Source organism: Dendropsophus ebraccatus, chromosome 12 (genome assembly GCF_027789765.1).
Source record: "Dendropsophus ebraccatus isolate aDenEbr1 chromosome 12, aDenEbr1.pat, whole genome shotgun sequence".
Lineage (NCBI taxonomy): Eukaryota > Metazoa > Chordata > Amphibia > Anura > Hylidae > Dendropsophus > Dendropsophus ebraccatus.
Genome location: NC_091465.1, coordinates 26,211,959 through 26,239,106, shown reverse-complemented (window position 1 = coordinate 26,239,106; position 27,148 = coordinate 26,211,959). Strand labels below are relative to the sequence as shown.

At 46.0% G+C, this 27,148-nt stretch overlaps 1 long non-coding RNA gene across 1 annotated transcript; it reads right to left on the bottom strand.

Moving 5' to 3' along the window:
• Positions 1-10,552: 10,552 nt before the first annotated feature.
• LOC138770146 (uncharacterized) lies at positions 10,553-11,355 on the bottom strand. Its single transcript, XR_011359411.1, has 3 exons — positions 10,978-11,355; positions 10,849-10,892; positions 10,553-10,758 (listed from the first exon to the last, which is right to left on the bottom strand). It is a non-coding gene; the product is annotated as an uncharacterized lncRNA (long non-coding RNA).
• Positions 11,356-27,148: the final 15,793 nt, after the last annotated feature.

Sequence of the window (27,148 nt, the reverse complement as noted above, 5' to 3'; positions counted from 1 at the left end):
TCAGCCCCCTCCTCTCCTGACATCCTCTGTGCTGCTGGGACCCTGTCAACTCCCCTATAAGATTAGCCCCTCCTCTCCTGACATCCTCTGTGCTGCTCTGACCTCTCCTATAAGATCAGCACCCTCTTCTCCTGACATCCTCTGTGCTGCTGTGACCTCTCCTATAAGATCAGCACCCTCCTCTACTGACATCCTCTGTATTGCTGGTACCGTGTGCCCCCCCCTATAAGATCAGCACCCTCCTCTACTGACATCCTCTGTATTGCTGATACCGTGTGCCCCCCCCTATAAGATCAGCACCCTCTTTCTCTTGACATCCTCTGTGCTGCTGTGACTTCTCCTATAAGATCAGCACCCTCCTTTACTGACATCCTCTGTGCTGCTGTGACCCTGTGACCTCCCCTATAGATCAGACCCCTCCTCTCCTGACATCCTCTGTGCTGCTGTGACCCCCCTATAAGATCATACACCTTCTCTCCTGACATCCTCTGTGCTGCTGAGACCTCTCCAATAACATCAGCCTCTTACTCTCCTGACATCCTCTGTGCTGCTGAGACTTCTCCTGTAGGATCAGAACCCTCCTCTCCTGACATACTTTGTGCTGCTGTGACGTCTCTTATTAGATCAGAACACCCCTCTCCTGATACCCTCTGTGCTGCTGTGACTTCTCCTATAATATCAGCACCCTCCTCTCCTGAAATCCTCTGTACTGTTGTGACCCCCTACAAGATCAGCCCCCTCCTCTTCTGACATCCTCTGTGCTGCTGGGACCCTGTCAACTCCCCTATAAGATTAGCCCCCCTCCTCGCCTTACATCCTCTGTGCTGCTATGACCTCTCCTATAAGATCAGCACCCTCTTCTCCTGACATCCTCTGTGCTGCTGTGACCTCTCCTATAAGATCAGCACCCTCCTTTACTGACATCCTCTGTGCTGCTATGACCCTGTGACCTCCCCTATAGATCAGCCCCCTCCTCTCCTGACATCCTCTGTGCTGCTGTGACCCCCCTATAAGATCATACACCTTCTCTCCTGACATCCTCTGTGCTGCTGAGACCTCTCCAATAACATCAGCCTCTTACTCTCCTGACATCCTCTGTGCTGCTGAGACTTCTCCTGTAGGATCAGAACCCTCCTCTCCTGACATACTTTGTGCTGCTGTGACGTCTCTTATTAGATCAGAACACCCCTCTCCTGATACCCTCTGTGCTGCTGTGACTTCTCCTATAATATCAGCACCCTCCTCTCCTGACATCCTCTGTACTGTTGTGACCCCCTACACGATCAGCCCCCTCCTCTCCTGACATCCTCTATGCTGCTGGGACCCTGTCAACTCCCCTATAAGATTAGCCCCTCCTCTCCTGACATCCTCTGTGCTGCTCTGACCTCTCCTATAAGATCAGCACCCTCTTCTCCTGACATCCTCTGTGCTGCTGTGACCTCTCCTATAAGATCAGCACCCTCCTCTACTGACATCCTCTGTATTGCTGGTACCGTGTGCCCCCCCCCTATAAGATCAGCACCCTCCTCTACTGACATCCTCTGTATTGCTGATACCGTGTGCCCCCCCCTATAAGATCAGCACCCTCTTTCTCTTGACATCCTCTGTGCTGCTGTGACTTCTCCTATAAGATCAGCACCCTCCTCTACTGACATCCTCTGTGCTGCTGTGACCCTGTGACCTCCCCTATAGATCAGACCCCTCCTCTCCTGACATCCTCTGTGCTGCTGTGACCCCCCCTATAAGATCATACACCTTTTCTCCTGGCATCCTCTGTGCTGCTGAGACCTCTCCTATAAGATCAGCACCCTCATCTCCTGACATCCTCTGTGCTGCTGTGACCCCCCTATAAGATCATACACCTTCTCTACTGACATCCTCTGTGCTGCTGAGACCTCTCCTATAAGATCAGCACTCTCCTCTCCTGACATACTCTGTGCTGCTGTGATCTCCCCTACAGGATCAGCACACTCCTCTCCTTACATCCTCTATGCTGCTGGGACCCTGTCAACTCCCCTATAAGATTAGCCCCTCCTCTCCTGACATCCTCTGTGCTGCTCTGACCTCTCCTATAAGATCAGCACCCTCTTCTCCTGACATCCTCTGTGCTGCTGTGACCTCTCCTATAAGATCAGCACCCTCCTCTACTGACATCCTCTGTATTGCTGGTACCGTGTGCCCCCCCCTATAAGATCAGCACCCTCCTCTACTGACATCCTCTGTATTGCTGATACCGTGTGCCCCCCCCTATAAGATCAGCACCCTCTTTCTCTTGACATCCTCTGTGCTGCTGTGACTTCTCCTATAAGATCAGCACCCTCCTTTACTGACATCCTCTGTGCTGCTGTGACCCTGTGACCTCCCCTATAGATCAGACCCCTCCTCTCCTGACATCCTCTGTGCTGCTGTGACCCCCCCTATAAGATCATACACCTTTTCTCCTGGCATCCTCTGTGCTGCTGAGACCTCTCCTATAAGATCAGCACCCTCATCTCCTGACATCCTCTGTGCTGCTGTGACCCCCCTATAAGATCATACACCTTCTCTACTGACATCCTCTGTGCTGCTGAGACCTCTCCTATAAGATCAGCACTCTCCTCTCCTGACATACTCTGTGCTGCTGTGATCTCCCCTACAGGATCAGCACACTCCTCTCCTTACATACTCTGTGCTGCTGTGACCTCCCGTTTAGGATCATTAACCTCCTCTCTTGACATACTCTGTGCTGCCGTGACCCTGTCACCTCCCCTATAAGATCAGCACACTACTCTCCTAACATCCTTTGTGCTGCTGGGACCTCTTCTATAAGACCAGCACACTCCTCTTCTGACATCTTCTGTGCTGCTGTGACCCCCCTAAAAGATCAGCACGCTCCTTTCCTGACACCCTCTGTGCTGCTGTGACCCTGTGACCTGCCCTATAGATTAGCACACCCCTCTCCTAACATCCTCTGTTCTGCTGTGACCTCTCCTATAAGATCAGCACACTCCTCTCCAGACATCCTTTGTGCTGCTGTGACCTCTCCTATGAGATCAGCACACTCCTCTCCTGACATCCTCTGTGCTGCTCTGACCTCTCCTATAGGTTCAGCACACTCCTCTCCTTACATCCTCTGTGCTGCTGTGACTTCCCCAATAGATCAGCACCCTCCTCTCCTGACATCCTCTGTGCTGATGTGACCTCTCCTATAAGATCAGCACATTCCTCTCCTGACATCCTCTATGCTGCTGAGACCTCTCCTATAGGATCAGAACCCTCCTCTCCTGACATACTTTGTGCTGCTGTGACGTCTCTTATTAGATCAGAACACCCCTCTCCTGATATCCTCTGTGCGTCTGTGACTTCTCCTATAATATCAGCACCCTCCTCTCCTGACATCCTCTGTACTGGTGTGACCCCCTACAAGATCAGCCCCCTCCTCTCCTGACATCCTCTGTGCTGCTGGGACCCTGTCAACTCCCCTATAAGATTAGCCCCTCCTCTCCTGACATCCTCTGTGCTGCTGTGACCTCTCCTCTAAGATCAGCACACTCCTCTCCTGACATTCTCTGTGCTGCTCTGACCTCTCCTATAAGATCAGCACCCTCTTCTCCTGACATCCTCTGTGCTGCTGTGACCTCTCCTATAAAATTAGCACCCTCCTCTACTGACATACTCTGTATTGCTGGTACCCTGTGCCCCCCCCCTATAAGATCAGCACCCTCCTCTCCTGACATCCTCTGTGCTGCTGGGACCCTGTCACCTCCCCTATAAGATCAGCACCCTCTTTCTCTTGACATCCTCTGTGCTGCTGTGACCTCTCATAAGTTCAGCACACTCCTCTCCTTACATCCTCTGTGCTGCTGTGACCTCTCCTATAAGATCAGCACCCTCCTCTCCTGACATCCTCAATGCTGCTGCGACCTGTTCTATAAGAGCAGCACACTCCTCTCCTAACATCCTCTGTGCTGCTGGGACCCAGTGACCCACCTATAAGATCAGCCCCCTCCTCTCCTGACATCCTCTGTGCTGCTCTGACCTCTCCTATAAGTTCAGCACACTCCTCTCCTTACATCCTCTGTGCTGCTGTGACTTCCCCAATAGATCAGCACCCTCCTTTCCTGACATCCTCTGTGCTGCTGGGACCCAGTGACCCGCCTATAAGATCAGCCCCCTCCTCTCCTGACATCCTCTGTGCTGATGTGACCTCTCCTATAAGATCAGCACATTCCTCTCCTGACATCCTCTGTGCTGCTGGGACCCTGTGACCCCCCTACAAGATCAGCACCCTCCTCTCCTGACAACCTCTGTGCTGCTGTGACCCGGTCACCTCCCCTATAAGATGAGCACACTCCTCTCCTGACATCCTCTGTGCTGCTGTGACTCCTCTATAAGATCAGCACCCTCCTCTCCTGACATCCTCTGTTCTGCTGTGACCTCCCCTATAAGATCAGAACCCTCCTCTCCTGACATCCTCTGTGCTGCTGTGACTTTCCCTAGAAGACCAGCCCCCTCCTCTCCTGACATCCTCTGTGCTGCTGTGACTTCCCCTATAAGACCAGCCCCCTCCTCTCCTGACATCCTCTGTGCTTCACCACTCGCCCGGTGCCCTTGGATAGAACTGCGCTGTACACGGGGATCGGGCCATGGTTCAAAAAAAAAAAACAACGGACCACGGCACCTTACAGGTACTTACAGCTAATGTCCCTGATGGCAGATTCACATCAGCACCCTCCTCTCCTGACATCCTCTGTGCTGCGGTTACCCCCTATAAGATCAGCCCCTTACTCTCCTGACATCCTCTGTGCTGCTGAGACCTCTCCTATAGGATCAGAACCCTCCTCTCCTGACATACTTTGTGCTGCTGTGACGTCTCTTATAAGATCAGAACACTCCTCTCCTGATACCCTCTGTGCTGCTGTGACTTCTCCTATAATATCAGCACCCTCCTCTCCTGACATCCTCTGTACTGTTGTGACCCCCTACAAGATCAGCCCCCTCCTCTTCTGACATCCTCTGTGCTGCTGGGACCCTGTCAACTCCCCTATAAGATAAGCCCCTTCCTCTCCTGACATCCTCTGTGCTGCTGTGACCTCTCCTATAAGATCAGCCCCCTCCTCTCCTGACATCCTCTGTATTGCTGGTACCCTTTAACCCCACTATAAGATCAGCACACTCCTATCCTGACATTCTCTGTGCTGCTTTGACCTCCCCTATAAGATCAGCACCCTTTTTCTCTTGACATCCTCTGTGCTGCTGTGACCCTGTGACCTCCCCTATAGATCAGCACACCTCTCTTGACATACTCTGTGCTGCTATGACCTCTCCTATAAGATCAGCACCCTCTTCTCCTGACATCCTCTGTGCTGCTGTGACCTCTCTCCTATAAGATCAGCCCCCTCCTCTCCTGACATCCTCTGTATTGCTGCTACCCTGTAACCCCACTATACGATCAGCACCCTCCTCTCCTTACATACTCTGTGCTGCTGTGACCTCCCCTTTAGGATCAGCAACCTCCTCTCTTGACATACTCTGTGCTGCCGTGACCCTGTCACCTCCCCTATAAGATCAGCACACTACTCTCCTAACATCCTCTGTGCTGCTGGGACCTCTTCTATAAGACCAGCATACTCCTCTCCTGACATCCTCTGTGCTGCTGTGACCATCCCAATAAGATCAGCACACTCCTCTCCTGACATCCACTGTGCTTCTGGGACCTTTCTTATTAAATCAGCACACTCTTCTCCTGACATCCTCTGTGCTGCTGTGACCATCCCAATAAGATCAGCACCCTCCTCTCCTGACATCCTCTGTGCTGCTGGGAGCCTGTGACCCGCCTATAAGATCAGCACATTCCTCTCTTGACATCCTCTGTTCTGCTGTGACCCCCCCCCTATAAGATCAGCACCCTCCACTCCTGACTACCTCTGTGCTGCTGTGACCCGGTCACCTCCCCTATAAGATGAGCACACTCCTCTCCTGACATCCTCTGTGCTGCTGTGACTCCTCTATAAAATCAGCACATTCCTCTCCTGACATCCTCTGTTCTTCTGTGACCTCTCCTATAGGATCAGAACCCTCCTCTCCTGACATACTTTGTGCTGCTGTGACGTCTCTTATAAGATCAGCACACTTCTCTCCTGATACCCTCTTTGCTGCTGGGACCCTGTGACCTCCCCTATAGATCGGCCCCCTACCTGATGGCAGATTCACTATAATATAATTCCCTGTCCGCAGTAAAAGGAAAATGGGAAATAGATGTGACGGACATGGTCACCGGATTTGTCAGATTCCTGTCTGTCTTGTCTGATATGTCCTCACCTCCATTATACTGTGTGATACAATAACTCTATCCTGTGTGAGGACGGGGTATGAGCAGCTCTATATAGCCAGAGGACATTGTAATACCCCAGAATATAACAAGAACAGCTCCTCAGCACATGACCAGAGCGCTGATCTCTTCTTCCTGCACCGATCGCAGAGATCAGCAGCAGAAAGAGGAAGCGTCAGAAACTGTCACCACAGAAAGCTGCATGCTGGATTATTGGGATGAGGAGGATTATTTCTGCATAATTGGTACAATATAATACCAATAGAGAACAAGTGCTAGATATGCTGGAATATGTACCTGACGGTATAAGCTCCGTCTATGTTATGGTGCCCTCACACTTGGGTTTTATTTTTGTATACATTTTCTGGCCTAAAAAAACCCAATGTAGCACATGCTGTTTTTCCATATACATACCACACACCTGTGCATTTATACTCAGTTATACAATACACTGGGGTCTGTGCTGGGTCTCACTACCAAAATTTGCTTTGTGTTCCCATATTGTGTCACCTAGAATTAATTTCATTGACCAAGCTATAGAAGGGTCCATTTACACAGAAAGATTATCTGACAGATTGTCTGCCAAAGGTTTGAAGCCAAAGCCAGAAACATACTATAAGGGTATAAACCCACACACCGTATATGCAGCAGATATGCAACAAATACGCAGCAGATTTGTTGGTACAGATTTGATGCGGTGTTCAGTTATTTAGATCTAATCTGCTGCGAGTTTGCTGCGAGTTTGCTGCATATCGCAGCAGTAAATACGCTGCATATACGGTGTGTGGGTTTATACCCTAAACAGAGATCAGGTCATAAAGACTGAAATTTCTCCTCTTTTCAAATCCTTTCCTGGCTTTGGCTTAAAATCTTTGTCAGATAATCTTTCTGTGTAAATGGCCCCTGTGGTGCCTTTACACAGAGATTTATTTTACAGATTTTTGAAGCCAAAGCCAGGAATGGATTTGAAAACAGGAGAAATCTCAGTCTTCCTTTTATGACCTGATCTGTTTATAGTCTGTTCCTGAATTTGGCTTCAAAAATCTGTCAGATAAATCCCTCTATGTAAACGCACCATTAGGGTCTGTTTACACACACAGATATCTGCCAGATTTTTGCAGCCAAAACCAGAAATGGTTTTGAAAAAAAGAGAAATCTCAGTCTTTCCCGTTTGACCTGTTCCCTGTTTATAGTCCATTCCTGGCTTTGGCTGCAAAAATCTGTTAGATAATCTGTGTGTGTAAACGGACCCTTATGCTGGGTTTACACGGGACGATAATTGGCCCGATCGCACGATTAACGTTGTCGGAGTAAAGATTTTTTTTTAATAACGATCAGCGTTTAGACGGTACAATATATCGTACAGAAAAATCGTTTTGCGATCACCCACTTGCAGCCCAGCCCGCCTGCTGCCCGGCCCCCCGCTCATTCGCAGCCCCCTGCGCCGACCCGATTGCCACCCCTTCCGCCGCTCCGATCGCCCCCCCCCCCCCGCCGCCGCTCCAATCGCCGCCGCTGCTCTGATAGCCCCTGCCACGAGCATACGTTACCTGCTCCTCGTAGCATGTCTTCGAAATCCCCGACTCCCCTCTTCAGTGCATTGATTGGCTGAAGAGGTGAGGCGGGAATTTCAAACGGCTCCTCTTAAGCCAATCAGTGCTCCTCTTCAGCACTGATTGGCTGAAGAGGAGCCGTTTGAATTTCCCGACTCCCCTCTTTAGCCAATCAATGCACGGCAGCACTGATTGGCTGAAGAGGAGTTGTTTGAAATTCCTGGCTCACCTCTTCAGCTAATCAATGCACTGAAGAGGGGAGCCGGGGATTTCGAAGACCTGCTACGCGGAGCAGGTAACGTATGCTCTTGGCCGCGGGGGCGATCGGAGCAGCGGGGGGGGGGGGGGGGGGGGCATTGGAGCGGCGGGGGTGGCGATCGAGCCGACGCAGGGGGCTGCGGATGAGCAGAGGGTCGGGCTGCGGATGAGCGTGCAAATTCGCACAATAATCGTCCCGTGTAAACCCAGCATTAGAGCTTGATGTTTGCAGGGATTGCTGTAGATTGTGCTGGTACCAAGCTTGGACCATAGACATCTTTTTGACCACTTTTTATTGCAAATCAGTAATATTCCTGTATAAAACTTCCACTATATGGACAGTGTCACCTAGGTGGGGCTGTACAGCAGCTGGGCCCCCTCTCCTATATGGACAGTGTCATCTAGGTGGGCTGTACAGCAGCTGGGCCCCCTCTCCTATATGGACAGTGTCATCTAGGTGGGCTGTACAGCAGCTGGGCCCCCTCTCCTATATGTACAGTGTCACCTAGGTGGGCTGTGCAGCTGGGCCCCCTCTCCTATATGGACAGTGTCACCTAGGTGGGGGCTGTACAGCAGCTGGGCCCCCTCTCCTATATGGCCAGTGTCACCTAGGTGGGCTGTACAGCAGCTGGGCCCCCTCTCCTATATGGACAGTGTCACCTAGGTGGGCTGTACAGCAGCTGGGCCCCCTCTCCTATATGGACAGTGTCACCTAGGTGGGGGCTGTACAGCAGCTGGGCCCCCTCTCCTATATGTACAGTGTCACCTAGGTGGGCTGTACAGCAGCTGGGCCCCCTCTCCTATATGTACAGTGTCATCTAGGTGGGCTTTACAGCAGCTGGACCCCCTCTCCTATATGGGCAGTGTCCCCTAGGTGGGCTGTACAGCAGCTGGGCCCCCTCTCCTATATGGACAGTGTCACCTAGGTGGGCTGTACAGCAGCTGGGCCCCCTCTCCTATATGTACAGTGTCATCTAGGTGGGCTTTACAGCAGCTGGACCCCCTCTCCTATATGGGCAGTGTCCCCTAGGTGGGCTGTACAGCAGCTGGGCCCCCTCTCCTATATGGGCAGTGTCACCTAGGTGGGCTGTACAGCAGCTGGGCCCCCTCTCCTATATGGACAGTGTCACCTAGGTGGGCTGTACAGCAGCTGGGCCCCCTCTCCTATATGGCCAGTGTCACCTAGATGGGGCTGTACAGCAGCTGGCCCCCTCTCCTATATGGACAGTGTCACCTAGGTGGGCTGTACAGCAGCTGGACCCCTCTCCTATATGTACAGTGTCACCTAGGTGGGGCTGTACAGCAGCTGGGCCCCCTCTCCTATATGGGCAGTGTCACCTAGGTGGGCTGTACAGCAGCCGGGCCCCCTCTCCTATATGGGCAGCGTCACTTAGGTGGGCTGTACAGCAGCTGGACCCCCTCTCCTATATGGGCAGTGTCACCTAGGTGGGCTGTACAGCAGCTGGACCCCCTCTCCTATATGGACAGTGTCACCTAGGTGGGCTGTACAGCAGCTGGGCCCCCTCTCCTATATGGGCAGTGTCACCTAGGTGGGCTGTACAGCAGCTGGGCCCCCTCTCCTTCCTATATGGACAGTGTCACCTAGGTGGGCTGTACAACAGCTGGGCCCCCTCTCCTTCCTATATGGACAGTGTCACCTAGGTGGGGCTGTATAGCAGCTGGGCCCCCTCTCCTATATGGACAGTGTCACCTAGGTGGGCTGTACAGCAGCTGGACCCCCTCTCCTATATGGACGGTGTCACCTAGGTGGGCTGTACAGTATCACTTTTTTGTATGTGTATTGTAATTGATATATTATTACACCCTGTCTATGGCAGATGGCTCTATGGATCCCTAACATGACAGACCTGGGTATCTTTAACCAGTGTCCAATCAGGTTATAGAGTGGGGGACCTCATTTAAAGGAGACCTGTCACCCCCCGTGCCGGGGTGACAGGCTCCCGACCCTCCGTTACAGCCCCCTATACTCACTTGATCCCGTCGGGTCCCGCTTCCTGAGCCAGTCGGGTCACGGAGATATCTGCGCCTGAACCCCGGCGCGCGCGCTGACAGGAGAGTCAGATGCTCATAGAGAATGAATGGGGAGTCAGATGCTCCGTCATTCTGTGTGGGCATCGGACTCTCCTGTCAGCGCGTGCGCCGGGCTTCGGGCGCTGATATCTCCGTGACCCGGCGGGATCAGGTGAGTATAGGGGGCTGTAACTGGGGGTCGGGAGCCTGTCACCCCGGCACGGGGGGTGACAGGTCCTCTTTAACTTAGTCTGAGCCCACTCTATATGCACCTCGGCTATTAGGCCTAAACCTCCTGTACAGCAAAGCATATACAGTATTTTCCGTGGATAAAAGGAATAAAGATACAAATACAGATTAAATTTTCATTTATTTATTATAAATTAATATTCATTGAAAAATAAATAGTCAGATATTTGGGTAGAAGAGAGGAGGCCTGGCTGCACGATGCTAGGAAGAGTACAGAAGGCGTCTATCGGATGGTGGTCCGCACAATCCTGGATGAGGTGAAGGTTTCCCAGGCAGCAGGAATCTTGTGTTCTATGGAGCTAGGACAGGAGCCGAGTCTTCAGGAGAACCTCAGATGTTATAGAGGTTATTGGGAAGCTGAAAAGAGACAGAGAATAAGGATTTCATCTTCCAGCATTTCTAGAACAGTCTACAGAGAGGAGAAGATCATCCCTGTGACGTCCTTACCTCTGCTGATGGAATCCGAGCTCCCAATAGATGTTATGTATAACCTAGAAAACAACGGACAACAATGGTTATAGGTCAGAAACTTCCAGAAAGTGATGAGAAAGAAGAAAGAATAGGAAGTCACTGTACCTTATAGTGATGGCAAAAGCGCTTGCTAAACAGTTGGAAAGAAAAAAAGCAGTTTAACTCCTTTTGGCCTTTGGCTTTATCAGCCACGGTGTTACGTCCTCCATGATGGCATCATCGTCAGAGTCATAGGTGAACTGCAGCTCAGGACTGACGTCCGTCATAATGCAGTCACCATCCTCATCAAACCTGAACTGCTTCTCCGGAGTGATGTCCTTCATGATGCAGTCGCCATCTGAGTCGAACGTAAACTGGTACTTTTTTTTCCGCTCCCTCCGCCTGTTTCGCCTCACGTTAAGCGTATTGCCTCCATTACTGTTCTCCACCTTCTTCGGTACAGCTCCACTAGCCGGAGACACTTTCCCCCCACTCATGTTGAGAAAGTGTCACTGTTGTCAGGGCTGCAGTCTGTTTTACTAGGATTCTGTATGACATCACAATTGGTATGTGTGTATGTGTGTATGACATCACCAACAGTATATTGTATGCAGATGTGTGTATGACATCACCAACAGTACACTGTATGCAGATGAGTGTATGACATCACCAATAGTACACTATGCAGAAGAGGACATCACATGATACATTGCTTCCAGCTTCAGTTAAGATAAAACCAGGATCCACCACATCAATAAAGTTTGCAATACATAGTGGATGGGGCCCTCCATTCCCCAGTCTGCCAATGATAAATACCATGAGGGAGCTCAGGTTAATAAAAGAATGTAAATCCATATACATAAGTCTATAGGGTCTGATAGAGAATTAATAGAACAGCAGGGGGCGCCAGTATGTAGACACAGGGACATATAGTTGTACATAAATGTAAGGTTATGTTCACACACTGTAAAATAAAGGTAACATAGGGCAGTAATGTTGAGGTTAAAATAAGTCCGTATAGTGGCTATGTTCACACAGCATTTCTGTCAGTCTTTTTCAACCAAAATTAAGAGTGGAACTGACAACGCATAATTATAATGGAAAGATTTACACAGTTTTTCAACCCACTCCTGGTTTTGGTTGATCTGAAGACTCTGAGAAATGTTGGTAGAGATTATCAAACATGGTGTAAAGTGAAACTGGCTTAGTTGCCCCTAGCAACCAATCAGATTCCACCTTTCATTTAAGGTGGAATCTGATTGGTTGCTAGGGGCAACTTAGCCAGTTTCACTTTACACCATGTTCGATAAATCTCCGCCATTATGTGTAACTCTAAGCTTTCAATGTAATAATGTGAAAAATGTGAATTGATAAAAGACTGACAGAAATACTATGTATGACCATAGCCTGTCACTGTAATAATGCTCCACACTGACATACAGTAAATGGGATATTGGCCGGCAGTGCAAACACTGCATAGAATAACAGCCATAACTGGTTACTACACTACTATATACTATTAGTAATATTTGTCTGTATAGTGGATTGTATTCAGTGACCATATAGCGCACATGTGTCACACTGCAGCCCCCCAGCTGTTACCATCATGGGGGAATTGTAGTTTTGCAGCAGCTGGAGGGCAGCGAGTGTGACCCCCCTGGTATAGGCTGGGTTCACACTACGTTTTTGCAAAAAACGGATGAAAAAAAATGGATGCAACCGTGTTCATCCGTTTTGATCCGTTTCTTTTATAATGTAAGTCAATAGAAAAACGGATCAAAACGAATGCACACAATTGATACAATTTTTTTCATCTGTTTTTCAGCCATTTTTTGCAAAAAAAAAAAGAATTGTAAAAACGTAGTGTGAACAAAGCCTATTATGTTGTCATGATGGTAGTGATCATGGTATTGTGTGCCAGATTGACCCTAGGCCAGAGTATACCCCGGGGTATAAAACAGCCTAGGCCAAACTATACCTCTCCAGGCCAGAGTATACCTCGGGGTAGAAAACAGCCTAGGCCAAACTATACCCATCCAGGCCAGAATATCCATCTAATGTTGAACCAGGACACAGTATACCCTGGGGACTAAACTCTATACCTGGGGTGTAAAACAGCCTAGGCCAGACTATATCTCTCCGGGTCATAATGTTATCGTCTCTCTGGTTTTATCACCCCTGGCCCAGGCCACAGTATACCCCAGGGCATATATTTTTGCACCCAGGGGTGTATTATAGCCTAGGCCATACTATAAACCTGGGTATTGTCTGCCCCAAGCCACAGTATACCCCGGGGGATAGACTCCGTATTTGGGGGTGTAAAACAGTCTAGGCCAGACTATATCCCTCCAAGTTATCATGTCACTGGTTTTCCCCCTTTTGCCTAGGCTACAGTATACCACGGGATATATTCTATACCTGGGGGTGTAAAATAGCTTAGGCCAGAATATATCCCTCCAGGTCATAATGTTATCACTTCACTGGTTTTCTCACTTTATCTCTAATTTGTTGAAAAGTGCACAGATCTTTTTTTTTTAATCATACTCAGATAGACAGCTGCTTCCTCTTGTTGGGAAATACAGTATAGTGCTTACATTAAACTGACAGTAGATGGCGCTGTCCCATCACTGCATTATCTGCACATTTTTTTTTTTCGCAGGAGGTGCTTTGTATGGGCTATGCAAAATTTTACAGTTGTGGTGCAAAAATCATCATAAGACACGAGAAGTGTCTTGATACATTTGACATAAGGCTGGGTTCACACTGCATTATTTTCATCCTTTTTTCAAACAAAACAACGGATTAAAAACTAATCAAAACGCATCTTTTTTTAAGCGTATACAAAAACATGGTTGACCATGTTTTTTGTGTGCGCTAAAAAAAATGGATGCATTTTGATCGTTTTTTATTGTGGAAGTCAATGAAAAAACTGATCAAAACGGAGGCACACGAATTCATCAGTCCAGCAGGATTTAATAGAATCTCCAACATACAGCAGGTAGGTATAATGAACAAGTGGCACTCACCAATGCGTAGAATGGTCATTTATTGTACAAACAATACTTGATAAAACACTTGTGTGTGATATACAGAATTCTAGGGCGTTCCACAGGCAAAATCCATTTTGCGCAGCTTGCGCTCCTTCCGGCCTAGTGGGACGTCACTACGTACATGTGTAAGGCTTTAAAAGCCATGTAACAGTCATGATACATTGTAACAACACTGCATCCAAACAATATTTAAAGTGACAATAAACCCAACATAGTGAATGAATAAATAAATATACAGATAACAGCAACAGAAGATTACAGGTATAGTATACATATTAAATAAGTCTCGGGGAGCCTACTCTCATTTGAATAGATCTGTTTAAATCTTGGCAGCACTCTGCGGCACTTGGCCCCGCACGGTTCAGTCACTACAGTGTGGCAGAGTTTCAAACAGTTTCCCCGCTCCCAGCATGATATTAAGACACCATGCCGTGCGAGGAAACAGTCCAGTAAAGGGATTCACCCTTGGGATGGGATGGGAAACACAAGGACTGACAGAGATTGCAGGGAGTATGAAGGAATGAGCAGGGCAGATGTGGGCACTGTATAGCAGCACTCTCTGTCTGGGGAGAGAGGGGTTACAGCTATGAAGAGATTACCTCCACAGCCCTGTCCTCTGATGCAAGCCCCAGCGTGAAGTGTATCTGCTATGATTTGGAAGGTGAGGGAGACTTCCTGGGTCAGAGTACAGTGCTGTAGACCACCCTGTGCAGGCCATGTCCTTCCCCCCACTCCCACCCAGTAGAGGGAGCTCTTAAACCAAAGCAATGCTCTTAAACCAAGTTACAATTTTGAAAAACTGTGAGCTCTTCTTGAAAAACGCTCTTAATCCAAGTTGCTCTTAAACTAAGGTACCACTGTACATATAAATAGTCAATCTTTTATGATACTAGCAACAATCCTGACACAACCCCTTGGGAACTGATTAAATGTGGCTAAAGGTGGTCATACACCCTCAATACCGCTGGCTGAACAGTTACCTCTCCTGTCCTCTCCACACGGCTGAGTATTCCTGCGTTCTCTAATGGGAGGGGTAAGCCGCAGGCAGAGAGTGATTTTCCGTCACGCCCTACCCCTATGTCCACTGACATTATCTGTTTGTGGACTGGAGAGCCCAATACACGTTATACTGATGTCTGAACCCATTGTGATCGTGCCACCAAAAGAAGCCCCCTCCCCTAATAAAAATTTGAATCACCCACCTTTTCCCATTTTATTAATAAAAATATTATAAAAATAAATAAAAAAGTAAACATGTTTGGTATCACATCACTAAACTCACACTATAAACGGCGTAAGGGTAAAAAAATTCCAAAGTGCAAAATTGCTCATTTTGTTCACATCAAATCCAGAAAAATTGTGATAAAAAGTGATCAAAAAGTCACATATATGCAAACAGGGTACCTATAGAAAGTACTGATCATGGTGCAAAAAATGACACCTCGCACAGCCCCATAGACCAAAGGATAAAAGCGTTATCAATAGAGCAATTTTAAGGAACATTTTTTTTTTTTTTTTAAAGGTTTTGATTTTTTAAAAGCCGTCAAACAAAATAAAAGTTCTACAAGTTGCCTTTTATTGTAATTGTACTGACTTGAAGAACATAGATAACGAGTCAGTTTTACCATATGGCAAACGGCGTAAATGCAAACCCCCCCCCCCCCCCCCCAATAAAAAAAAGGTGTTTTATTTTCAATTTCACAGCGGAAATTTATTTTTTCTGGTTTTGCAGAATATGTAATGCAAAAATTAAGTCTGTAATTGCAAAGTACAATTAGTAGAGCAAAAAGAGAGGACTCTGGCCTGTGAAAAAATGCAAGGCTGATTTCACATGCAGCGATATCAAATATGTTTATTTATAAAATTGGAAAAGGTGCTAATTTGAACTTTTAATATGGGATGAGATTTTTTATTAATGAAAAAACATTATTATTTTTTTTTTAACACTAATTTGTAGTCGCCCTAGGGGACTCCTTTGAGCAATACACTGATTGCTTATAGGGATTAATGCAGTATATATTGCACTTTACTTAAAGGTTGCCTCTTCATATGAGGTATTTTGCTTCATTGTGTTATAATAAGGAATTGTGCCTCTGTATACAGTACTGTGGATTGTTTCCTGCCATGTTAAGTTGTTCCATATGTCTATTCAATAACAAGTACATCTCACACATACAAAGACATACTTAGCATACTCATGGTGTACCCTGGGGAAAAGACTACTGCCACCATCAGTGTACAGTGGCAGCCTGGAGGACTGTGAGAGGACCAGTGAAGCCACTTCTATCACTGTGACTTGATGACCCTGCATAATACCCACTAGATTCAGGGTGACAGCACACACAAATATATTGGGTCCTAGAGCCACATAACATTCTGCATGATCAGGTATGTCTAGGAGAGTTGAGTCATTGGTATCTGATCAGCTGCTGCTGATAGCACTGACATCATCTCTCTCAGCTCTGTGATCTCAATCTCCCGTTCAGCATCAGTATTTCCTGTAGTTTACAGCAGATCTTGTGAAGCATGTGACCTTTGTGACCTAAAATATAGGCATCCATTACAAGAGCAGAATTCACTTGGTTACTTAATCTGCCCCAATTAAAAAAGGTTAAAAGGAAATTACAAATTACTTAAAATGTGTATTGTATGGTGTAAACCAAAAGTAGATGTCATTTAAAGCAAGTTTGCAATATACATTCATTTTTTTTACCGTTATTATGGAAAACACGGCACTTCCTTTTTTTCCTCAAAGAGTCAGAAAACAGGAAGTCCTGTGTTTCACAGGCCATCTGAGCACTCACAGAGAGGAGGCAGTCATGTGACTGATGGACACACTGAGCCGTGACTCTCTTTACTGGCCGGAATTCCTGTGTTTAGTCTGTTTTTTTTTTTTCAACCAGTACAAGTCAGAAAATCTGCCTTTAGGAGAGTGGACCTGGATTTCTGGTAAGTACAGCTTTGTTTTACAGCATGATAACAAGAAAAAAAATAATGAATGTAAATTGCAAACTTGCTTTATATCACATCTACTGTTGATTTAGATTTTGAAAGTTATAACGACAGTGACACTTTAAGGACATGCAAAATAAGATTGCACTGCAATATAATAACTAACCTGCAGGAAAAATTCACTTGATCCTGTGGATAGGGTAAAAGAAGTAGATCGCGTAGATCTCTGTATTGGGCCCCGCCGGTTCTGTTATGAATAGAGCTGTGGGTACTGCATGCCACCCACGGCTCTATTGGAGCTGGGTGTGGAGGGGAACGGTTTGAGTTGCCATGACAAATTTGATAGGAGATTATGTAATTTTTCTGGTTGTCAGACTGGTGGTCACATGACCAAACTACAATGTATGAAATGTATAGATAGTAGCTGAGCAGGGATGAAATAGATGAATCTGCAGGAATAAGGTGGTAAATTAGAGTCTTTGGGAAATATGGAACAGCTAAGGGATACAGTACTGCTGATCATGTAAGGGGGTATTCCTATCTCAAGAGGTTACTCCACCTCTACAGAATAGGGGATAACAAGTTTTAATTGGTGGTGGATCAACTGTCCTGAGTAGGGATACTTTCTTCCAATGGAAATTTCTCTTCAATCCTCACCTGCAATAAAGGGGTGACAATGCCGATAGGATGCAGCCACATTCTTTTTACTGATTGGCATTGCTTAAAGAGGACCTGTCACCCCCGAAGCCGGGGTGACAGGCTCCCGACCCCCCTGCTAGAGCCCCTCATACTTACTTTATCGCGCGTCGGACTCACCATTCATTCTCTATGAGCGTCGGACTCATCTCAGCGGCACGCACGCCGGGTTTCCCGCGGGGATATCTCCATCCCGGGACTGGCCAAAGAAGCGGGACTCGGCGCAATCAAGTAAGTATGAGGGGCTCTATCGGGGGGTCGGGTACTCTTTAAGTTATACAAGAATAACTAGGGGTGATGCCTATAGCTTGGCAGCTGTCCAAATCTATACACACTTTATCTTTCCATTACATACAGGGTATACGTTTTCCAGAAGGTAAATTCATCCCAGTTTGATGTATCTTGAGAGCATCTTCAGTGACACGGACAGATCCTGTATGTTACCATTGGCCATCCCTGCCCAGCTCATTGCTGCTAATCTCGGCAAGCATCAAGTGCACATCCTCTCCAATGATCGTCACACATTAATCTGTCAAACACACAGCTTCATGTTTTCTTGTAAAATCTCCAGCCGCAGCTCATCACTGCATCGTGCACGGACAAGGGAGACCCGAAGACAGTCGGTGAATGTGAAATGTACCATATTCCTAAGTGCACAAGACATCCGAGATCCTAATCGATGAATCATCTCGTACAGACAGCGTATGGACATAGTTCAGAATCCAGCAATATCAGATCTAGTGTCACTTCCAAGCATTTCGCTTTAGCTTCTAATAACAGGAATGTGCCTCTCCTGCAAAATGTGTCTGCGCCGCGTTCTGAGCCTCGAAAATGCTCAAGGGCTTAGAAGATAATATGTCAGATTATAACATTATAACTACCGTTTTTTTGTATTACAGGATCCTACATTATAAACAAAAGCTTCATTGAGGGTTAGGAGGAGTAGGAGGCTGCCTAGGGCAACATTGGCTAGGAAAAGAGAGAGTAATATACAGAATAACACTAGGGGTTAATAGGAAAGAGTCAGGCCATGTTCACTATATAACACCGGACGTTCTGTGACCCGGCCAGATCACAGAATGGCCGATGTTACTTAAGATCATAATTGGATGATGATTACTTCTGGTGAATTCGCACACGGGTGTGCCCGCATCCTAATTCACCATTGCACACAATGGGGCGTGCGGCCGGAGCTGCATGCTCTTTGCGTGAACTGACACGTCTTGGGCGATGTGTAGGCGATAACAATGCATGTAAATGGCCACATAATCCAGCTATGGAGCCTTGTGAAGGCACTGCATATGAGTGCCGATCTTGCTGATCAGTACTCAATTGCTGCCTCAAATTGGGCCATGTAAAAGGGTCCTAAGAATGTGGTCTAGGTTAGGGGTGGTCTTCTCAAAGAAGTGATCCTATAGTGAGGCTGCACTATATCCAATCATCATAACATTTGCCAAATTACAGCTGTAGTCCACAAAACTGCATGCAACGTCATGTTTTCCTTTGAATTACAGTCAGGGCCGGCTCCAGGTTTTTGCGGGTCCTAAGGCGACAGAGCCTCCGAGGGCCCCTCATTCATCCACTATGCCTCCATCATGCAAACACTATGCACAATCACTTGAGACATCACTAACATACACAAACACACTTTATTGACACAGACACCGACTGACACAGACACTGACTGACACATACAGCACTTACAGCTCAGTCTTCTTCCTCTTCCTCTCTGTCAGGCTGCTCTCCACACTGTAAGGCCCCATTCACACTGAGCAAGAGGGGCGGAATTCCGCGGCGGAATTGTCTGCCGCGGAATGCCGTTAGTCTCTGTGTCATAATGACTGTTCATTCTTCAGCGCCGAGAGATGCAGCGCGCGCGCCTCCCATAGAGTGTCATTATGACACAGAGGCTAACAGCATTCCGCAGCGGACAATTGTGCCGCGGAATTCCGTCCCTCTTGCTCTGTGTGAACGGGGCCTAAGGTTGAGGACCTTCGGGTCATGTGATCAGGTCCTTCACTTTCTCTCTCTGTGCAGGTCCTGCTACGTCTCCTGTGTCTTCTGATGTTTGGCCGCTCAGCCTGCACTACAGTGAGCCCGTTCAGTATTAGGCCCCTCACCGGGTCCTTCTCTGGGCCCCTAGAGGTGCTGTGGGCCCCGGGTAAGCCTTGTGCTGACGCCAACCCTCATTACAGTGGAATAAGCAATAGCACAACAAAGAGTTATCGAGCCACGTCTTCAGTCCACAGTAATCCTCAATGGCATCTGTGAATAGGCTGCAATCTTGGTGATCTGCTCTCATATACTGAGTCTTCATAAAGCTTGGTTAGGGTCTAGAGATGAGCGAACCTGGAGCATGCTCGAGTCCATCCAAACCCGATTGGCATTTGATTAGCGGTGGCTGCTGAGCTTGAATAAAGCCCTAAGGCTATGTGGAAAACATGGATATAGTCATTGGCTGTATCCATGTTTTCCAGACAACCTTAGAGCTTTATCCAAGTTCAGCAGCCACCACTAATCAAATGCCGAAAGATCGGGTTCCGATGGGCTCGAGCGTGCTCGAGGTTCACTCATCTCTATTAGGGTCCTATTACACAGGAACATAATCAACCGAATTGGCCCGAGAGAATGATCAGACAATGAAACGATCATCAGCTGATCGTTTTTTTAGGCCCTAAAATCAACGCATATCGCTATGTGTAGTAATGATGCATGGCCGATGGCTAACGATTTAACAAGCCGTTTACGTCAACTGTCCACATTTCTGGTCTCCTCCTGCGCTCTGTATGCATCCCTGCACTGCAATGCAGCTTCGGAGCGGCCTGTCTGAGGTAACAGGCCGCTCAGGTAATCACTGGCCGTTTTGGTCCCAGGCAGTGATTGGCTGAGCTGCCAGTCAGCTTGGACAGGCCGCTCTGAAGCTGCAGCGCATGGGACCATGGAGGAAGCAGAGCGCAGGAGAACACCAGGAACGTGGACCGGTAATGTAAACTGGACAACCCTTGTGCCTCCGTGCAGCACTTGCTAAATGATTATCAGGCCGTGTAATAGTCCCAATAAACGAGCACGGATCTAACAGATTGGCGCTCGTTTAGAGTATTGATCAGGCCTTTATTGGCCCCTGTAATAGGACCCTAAGTTGCGCAACCAGGCCCCACAAACAATCGCTGGACCTTTACACGGACAGATGTGCAACCCATGGCCGGTGATTTCTTGGCATGTTGGAACGGCAAGATCAGCCGACGAACATTTACCTATTTGTTGGCTGATCGCACACCTTTTTAAATAGGGCGATATAGGCCTGCTCGTAATGGGGCCCTTAGGCTTATAGCAGTATACAGGAATTGAGTCCATCACAATATAGTTATTAAAAGCAATGATGGCAATAGAAAGTTAGATGATCATCCATATATATATATATATATATATATATATATATATATATATATATATATATATATAGTACATGCTCAGATTTAACTTCCCTATTGTAGTTCCCAGTCATATGTAATACTTGTTGCATACGGAATTATGGCAGTATAGCCATGGCATGGCATGGCTAATAGCAGTATACAGGAATTGAGTCCATCACAATATAGTTATTAAAAGCAATGATGGCAATAGAAAGTTAGATGATCATCCATATATATATATATATATATATATATATATATATATATATATATATATATATATATATATATAGTACATGCTCAGATTTATCTTCCCTATGGTAGTTCCCAGTCATATGTAATACTTGTTGCATACGGCATTTCATTCTAATCACAATCTACAGGTCTCATAACACAGCGCCGTATTACTGCCAAGATGTAATCAAAATGGAAAGATTAACAGATATCTGATCTGGCCGTAACTTAAATAACCTGCCCTCCAGTTTTGAAAGTAAATCTAGCATGTAAAAGACTGCGGTTTCTAAATATAACTTACATATATAAAAATAAATTCATTATACTCTGGTTTTATTAACATCAAACGAACAAGTAATATATAACATGATGAAAAGATCTCCTAAAAAGGACCGGAACCATAGAGGGTAATGTTAAAGCATACCCTTAAAGGGGAACTCCAGCGATTATTTTTTTCTTTCAAATCAACTAGTGTCAGAAAGACAAAGATTTACACTTTATTTCCATTTGAAAATCCTCAGAATTCCCGTATGTCCTACGGGAAGTGGTGTTTTCTTTCGAGTCTGAGGGTATGTGCACACTGCTTAAAACAGACGGAAACTTCATCTCATAGTCAGTCGCTCGCGGACAGCGGCAGGCGCGTTTCCGCCCATGTCATAGACTCCATTCTATGCACGGGGGATTCCTTCCTCCCTCCAAAGAATGAGCTTGATCATTCTTTGGATGGAGGAAGGAATCCACCCGTGCATAGAATGGAGTCTATGACACTAACGGAGACGCGTGCACCCGCCGCTGTCTGCGAGTGACGGATTATGCGATGGAGTTCCCGTCTGTTTTAAGCAGTGTGCACATACCCAGACACAGTGCTCTCTGCTGCCGCCTTTGTCCATGTCAGGAACTGTCCAGAGCAGGACAGGTTGTCTGTGAGGATTTGCTACTATCTGGACAGTTCTTTACATGGACGGAGGTGGCAACAGAGAGCACTGTGTAAGACTGGAAAGAAAACATCACTTTATGTAGGACATACAGCAGTTGATAAGTACTGGAAGATTTAAATAGAAGTAAATTACAAATCTCTTGCACTTTCTGGTACCAGTTGATTTGAAAGAACATTTTTTTCAGCTGGTGTACCCCTTTAAATTAAATAAATAAATAAATCTATGTTGGTGTTATTGAGCCCCTGAGAGTCCCCTCCATGGTGCATAGCTATTCCTCATCCCTTACTCTCATGACATGTTTAATTTTGTAGTCGTTACCTGTCTGCACTGTATTACAGGCTATTCTATGCACAGCCATAGGGTATGTGCACACTGCGTAAGAGACCGGCTGTTCCGTCACCCGGCTGGGTCATGGAATGGCCGGTCTCTGTAAAGATCATTCCGGCCGGTACTTAAGTACCGTCCAGATGATCTTTCCTGCCGCAGTGTTCTGATGCGGGCGCATCAGCGCGCTCCCGAATCAGAGCTTCCCGTAGCGCACAATGAAGCAAGCGGCCAGAGCCGCTTGCTTCATTGTGTGAACTGACATGGGTTTCAATTCAGTGACAATGTCAGTTCTTTGCGGTGCCGCATGGGATCCCGGCTGGAGCGTATACTATGTGTATACGCTCCGGCCGGGATCCCATAGCAGTAAAGGCAATGTTTCACACCGTACAAAGTTTACGTAGTGTGAACATAGCCATATTCTGTTCAGGTTTTTACGGCCAGTTACAGTGCTGATTTTTCACCAGTAGATGGAGCTTTAATACAAGAAAAAACTCAGATAATACCGTACAGTACTTCTAAGGTGAAGTTGAACATTTTTATTTATTTATTTATTTTTTTTAAATTATAGTTTATTAAATTTTAACTGAATTTATAAAAGGCATACACACACCTAAGGAACCGCATTGGTTCGCATACATAGTAACACGTTCTACATCAGCATACAATCATCAGAGCAATAGTAGACCTAGAACTTAATCTAAGCAATGGAACAAGCTACCTAAGTTACCCTGATATTGCGAGTAATACGCATAGGTGCGGGGGACTTTAGCACAATACTCAATTGGGATGTAATCTTTGCAAACCCAATGCAACACATCAAATGTAACATACTGGACCAGTATCAACCGTGTACCGGTCAAAATAAGCATGAACAATCAAACAAACCAACAAAAAACAAGCAAGGAAACAAACAAACAAGCAAGACAGGGTGGTACAAGAGAGTCAAGGTACTATCATTAAGGTCAGAGCATGATCCGCTCCAACAGAATTCTAGCATAGCATATTGGTAAAATAAAACCGTATACAACGATCACGTGCTAATCATCAATGGACTTAAATGTTCTCCACTTATCCCATAACTTAAGGAAGGACCATAGATTATTTGTCTTAGCACTAATTGTGCCTTCCATATTGCAGTTGTAATGGACCACATTTAGGATCTCAGGTATGGAAGGTAAGGTAAGGGCTCTATTCCACCAGACGATTATCGTTCAGATTATTGTTAAATCGTTTGAATCTAAGCGATAATCGTTCGGATGAAATGCAGTTAACGGTTAACGACCGAACGACTAATCGTTGATCGCTTTATAAGACCTGGACCTATTTTTATCGTTGCTGGTTCGCAAAACGTTTGCAAATCGTTCGCATTGAATAAGACGTCGTTCGGTCGTTCGCAGTAGATACGAACGCAATAGCGAAGATAAAACGATCGCAAATACGTATCATAAGTAACGATTATCGTTCCATGGAAATGAGTGAACGTTTTCAGGTCTTTCGCAATAGCGGTCGTTTGGGATTGTTAATCGTTAACGATTATGCGAACGATAATTGTCTGGTGGAATAGGGCCCTAAAGTGGAACATTTTCTTAGACAAATGAATAAACTTAAAGTATATAAAATTTTAATCCTAACACCATCCTTTAATTTCTGTTTAGACCTTCACAACTCCAGAACTATCTGTTTCTTCATTATTTTTTCAGGTTTGACTATTATAGAAACAAAATGGAATGTACCTAAAAACTTCCTTTTTACCACCTTTAGGCTTCCCATTGCCCACTAAATCAATTTCCCCGTTTGCATATGCCATCCAAGCTTGGTTTCACACCACTTTCTGCCCCATCCTGCTCTGCCCAACTGGTTGTTCTATAAATGTATATCTATCTACATGCTACTGCTCTACCACCATAATGCTGAATAACTAAGCCAAGCCCCTTCATGCAATCCACCATTGGCCCTCTGATTCCCTTCACTCTGGCTGCTGCCTTCAACCTTAGCTGCAACTGCTTTTCTTGATAAGCCAGAAACATCTGTATATATTTGCTACTATTTTCTGGTCAAATTTGAATAGATTGGTGACAATGAACATGCACAAGTTTCTTCTCCCTCCACCACCAACGCCTTTTCCACCAATGCCCCCCCCCCCCGATACCCCGTTCAACGTTCATACTTTTCTTGACCTGCACACTTTTCACTCTCATCATCATCGTCAGATTCACCCCACTCCCGCTGTGTTGACGCCATCACTTTCCTAACTCACTGTCACTCCATCTATGGTAGAATCCTATCCTTTTCTCACACTCCCTAGGGCTGCATCCGACTTCTTCAGGCTCCAGTATCCAAATGTCAAATGATTGGACCCAAGCTTGCTCAAGTTACGCTCACGAGTTCACCTCCCAATGACCGCTACACAGAGTACTAAACCATATTTATTCTTCCCCATAAGGATAACCTAAGCCATTCTGAACCTGAGGTGAACCTGAAGAAGACCATGCCCATTGTTCACCTACCTCGCCCATAGATCACCGGGTGACAACATAAAACAGGTTGACTTTAGACAGATGAAGGCAAAGAGACACCTTGAAGTCGATAAGTAAACCTCATAGAGGTCTATGTGATCTAGCTTGTTGCCACTTGTGGAAATAGTAAGCCCAATGGCCACCACTAATTTATATAGTCCCCTAAGGAGTTTTATCGCTAGTTGCTGTGGTTTGGCCATGCCGTTTTATTGGGTGGAAACATATAAAGAAGAGGTGTGTAACCTGTAAACAACATATCACAGACCTGTGGCAATTCACGTACAAAACGCTTGTAATCTTGCCATGCAACTTGTAAACCCAGCTGCGATCACTGGCTTGAACGAAATGGAAGCGAATGGGAAAGTGCTGACGCAAGGTAGAGGAAGCAATGGTAACAATATGAAGGTGCTGCCAAACAGATGCTAACACATTGTAATGTCTAAAGCACCTCAGCATAAAATAAAAGTTAACAATATAATAAAATGAAGAGGAAAAAAAAACACAAAATGCAAAGCCAACAATAAGAAAATTTGGTACAACAAATATTTTATTATTGCCAGTATAGTCACGTCTTTTAACTGTGATGTCATTTACAATACCAAGTACAATGACTCACATCCAGAATAATAGAGTAATAAAACACCAGGAATTGCTGTAGCTTGCATGATCCATCTGAAACCAAAATACCTTGCATTTTAGCGCAAGAAAAACAATCCCAAGTCGGTTCAACCTGGTCCAGTTCAGCAAATGGTTTCACAATCTACTTTGAATTTCTCATTGATTCCAGGAAAGAAAACATATTCTGATGTTCTATTCATACTTAGAAATGGATACGTGTGGAGATAGCACCATGCGCTAATAGTCCGAGGTGTAAACTGCTGGACTGGAAAAGATCCACATGGCACTCAAAAACTCTAAAGTAGAGATAAGCAAAGTAATTAAATATATTCGAAACCTCAAAATTCGATTCGGGTAGACCGCGATGTTCGACTATTTGAACGAATATATAGAACCCCATTAAAGTCTATGGGAGAAAAATGCTTGTTTCTTGGTGAACTCCAAGTGGTCGAATTTAGGTTTCCAAGTCCACAATGACACTTTAGAAAATGATGCAAACACCTCTGGAATGCAACTGGGACAGCAGAGGAAGCATGCTTGGGTGCATCTAACACGCTCAAGTCGCAGTATTACACCACTATCACAGGCTATCAACAATACACTCCAAACACAAGATATGGCAAGAGGTGTTTCACTGTTTTCAATGAGGCGCAGAGTGCAAAATAAACTGCAAGCCTTTTTTTTTTTTGGCTCCACCATGTCTACACAGGCGTTTATACTATATCTCAACATTTACGTGTGCCAACAGGCGACAGGTGTCAGGTGTTTTACTGCTTTCAATGAGGCGCAGAGGGCAAACAACTACTGCGACAATTACTAACTGGGACAAAATAGTCCGACACAAGTCTATGCAAGATAATTGCTGTCTGTGCTGTGTGGTATCCTTGATAAGGGCTTTTATGGTTTCTCCTGCCTACAATCTTCTAAAATCCTCACTGTCCCTACTCCAAAATCTATCCACTCAACTACCTGCAACACGTACAGGAGGAAGTAGATGAACTGCAGCTTATTCTTCACAGTGAGCAGCAGCTGATTGCCTGTCTGTGAGAATAAGCTGATATGCTGTTGGCCGGTTTATTTGCTAAATATCTGCAGATAACTGCTGTGCTGTGTATGGTTGTAGCCCTAAAAATGGCTTTTGGGGTCTTTCCTGTCTACAGTCAGCTAAATCCTTACTCTCCCTGTTCCAATCTCTTTTCCTGACAACCTTCAAGATGACATCTTAATGGAATAAAGCTGAGAAGACTGGAGCTGGAGATCTCTCCCTCTGTGCAGCTCATTGTTCACACTTGTAATCCGCCCGACATCTAGTCTCTCTCGTCCTCCACCCCGAAGAAACTGTTTTGATCACTTTTTGGACTTAGTGAGTTGATTTTTTTTTTTTTAATTATCAAGCAACATGTGATAAAATTAGTTAATTTATAGACAATCACCAATTTTTTTTTCTTTCAAATCAACTGATGCCAGAAAGTGCCAAAGATCTGTAATTTACTTATACTAAACAGTCTCAAGTCTTCCAGTATTTATCAGCTGCTGTATGTCCTGTGGGAAGT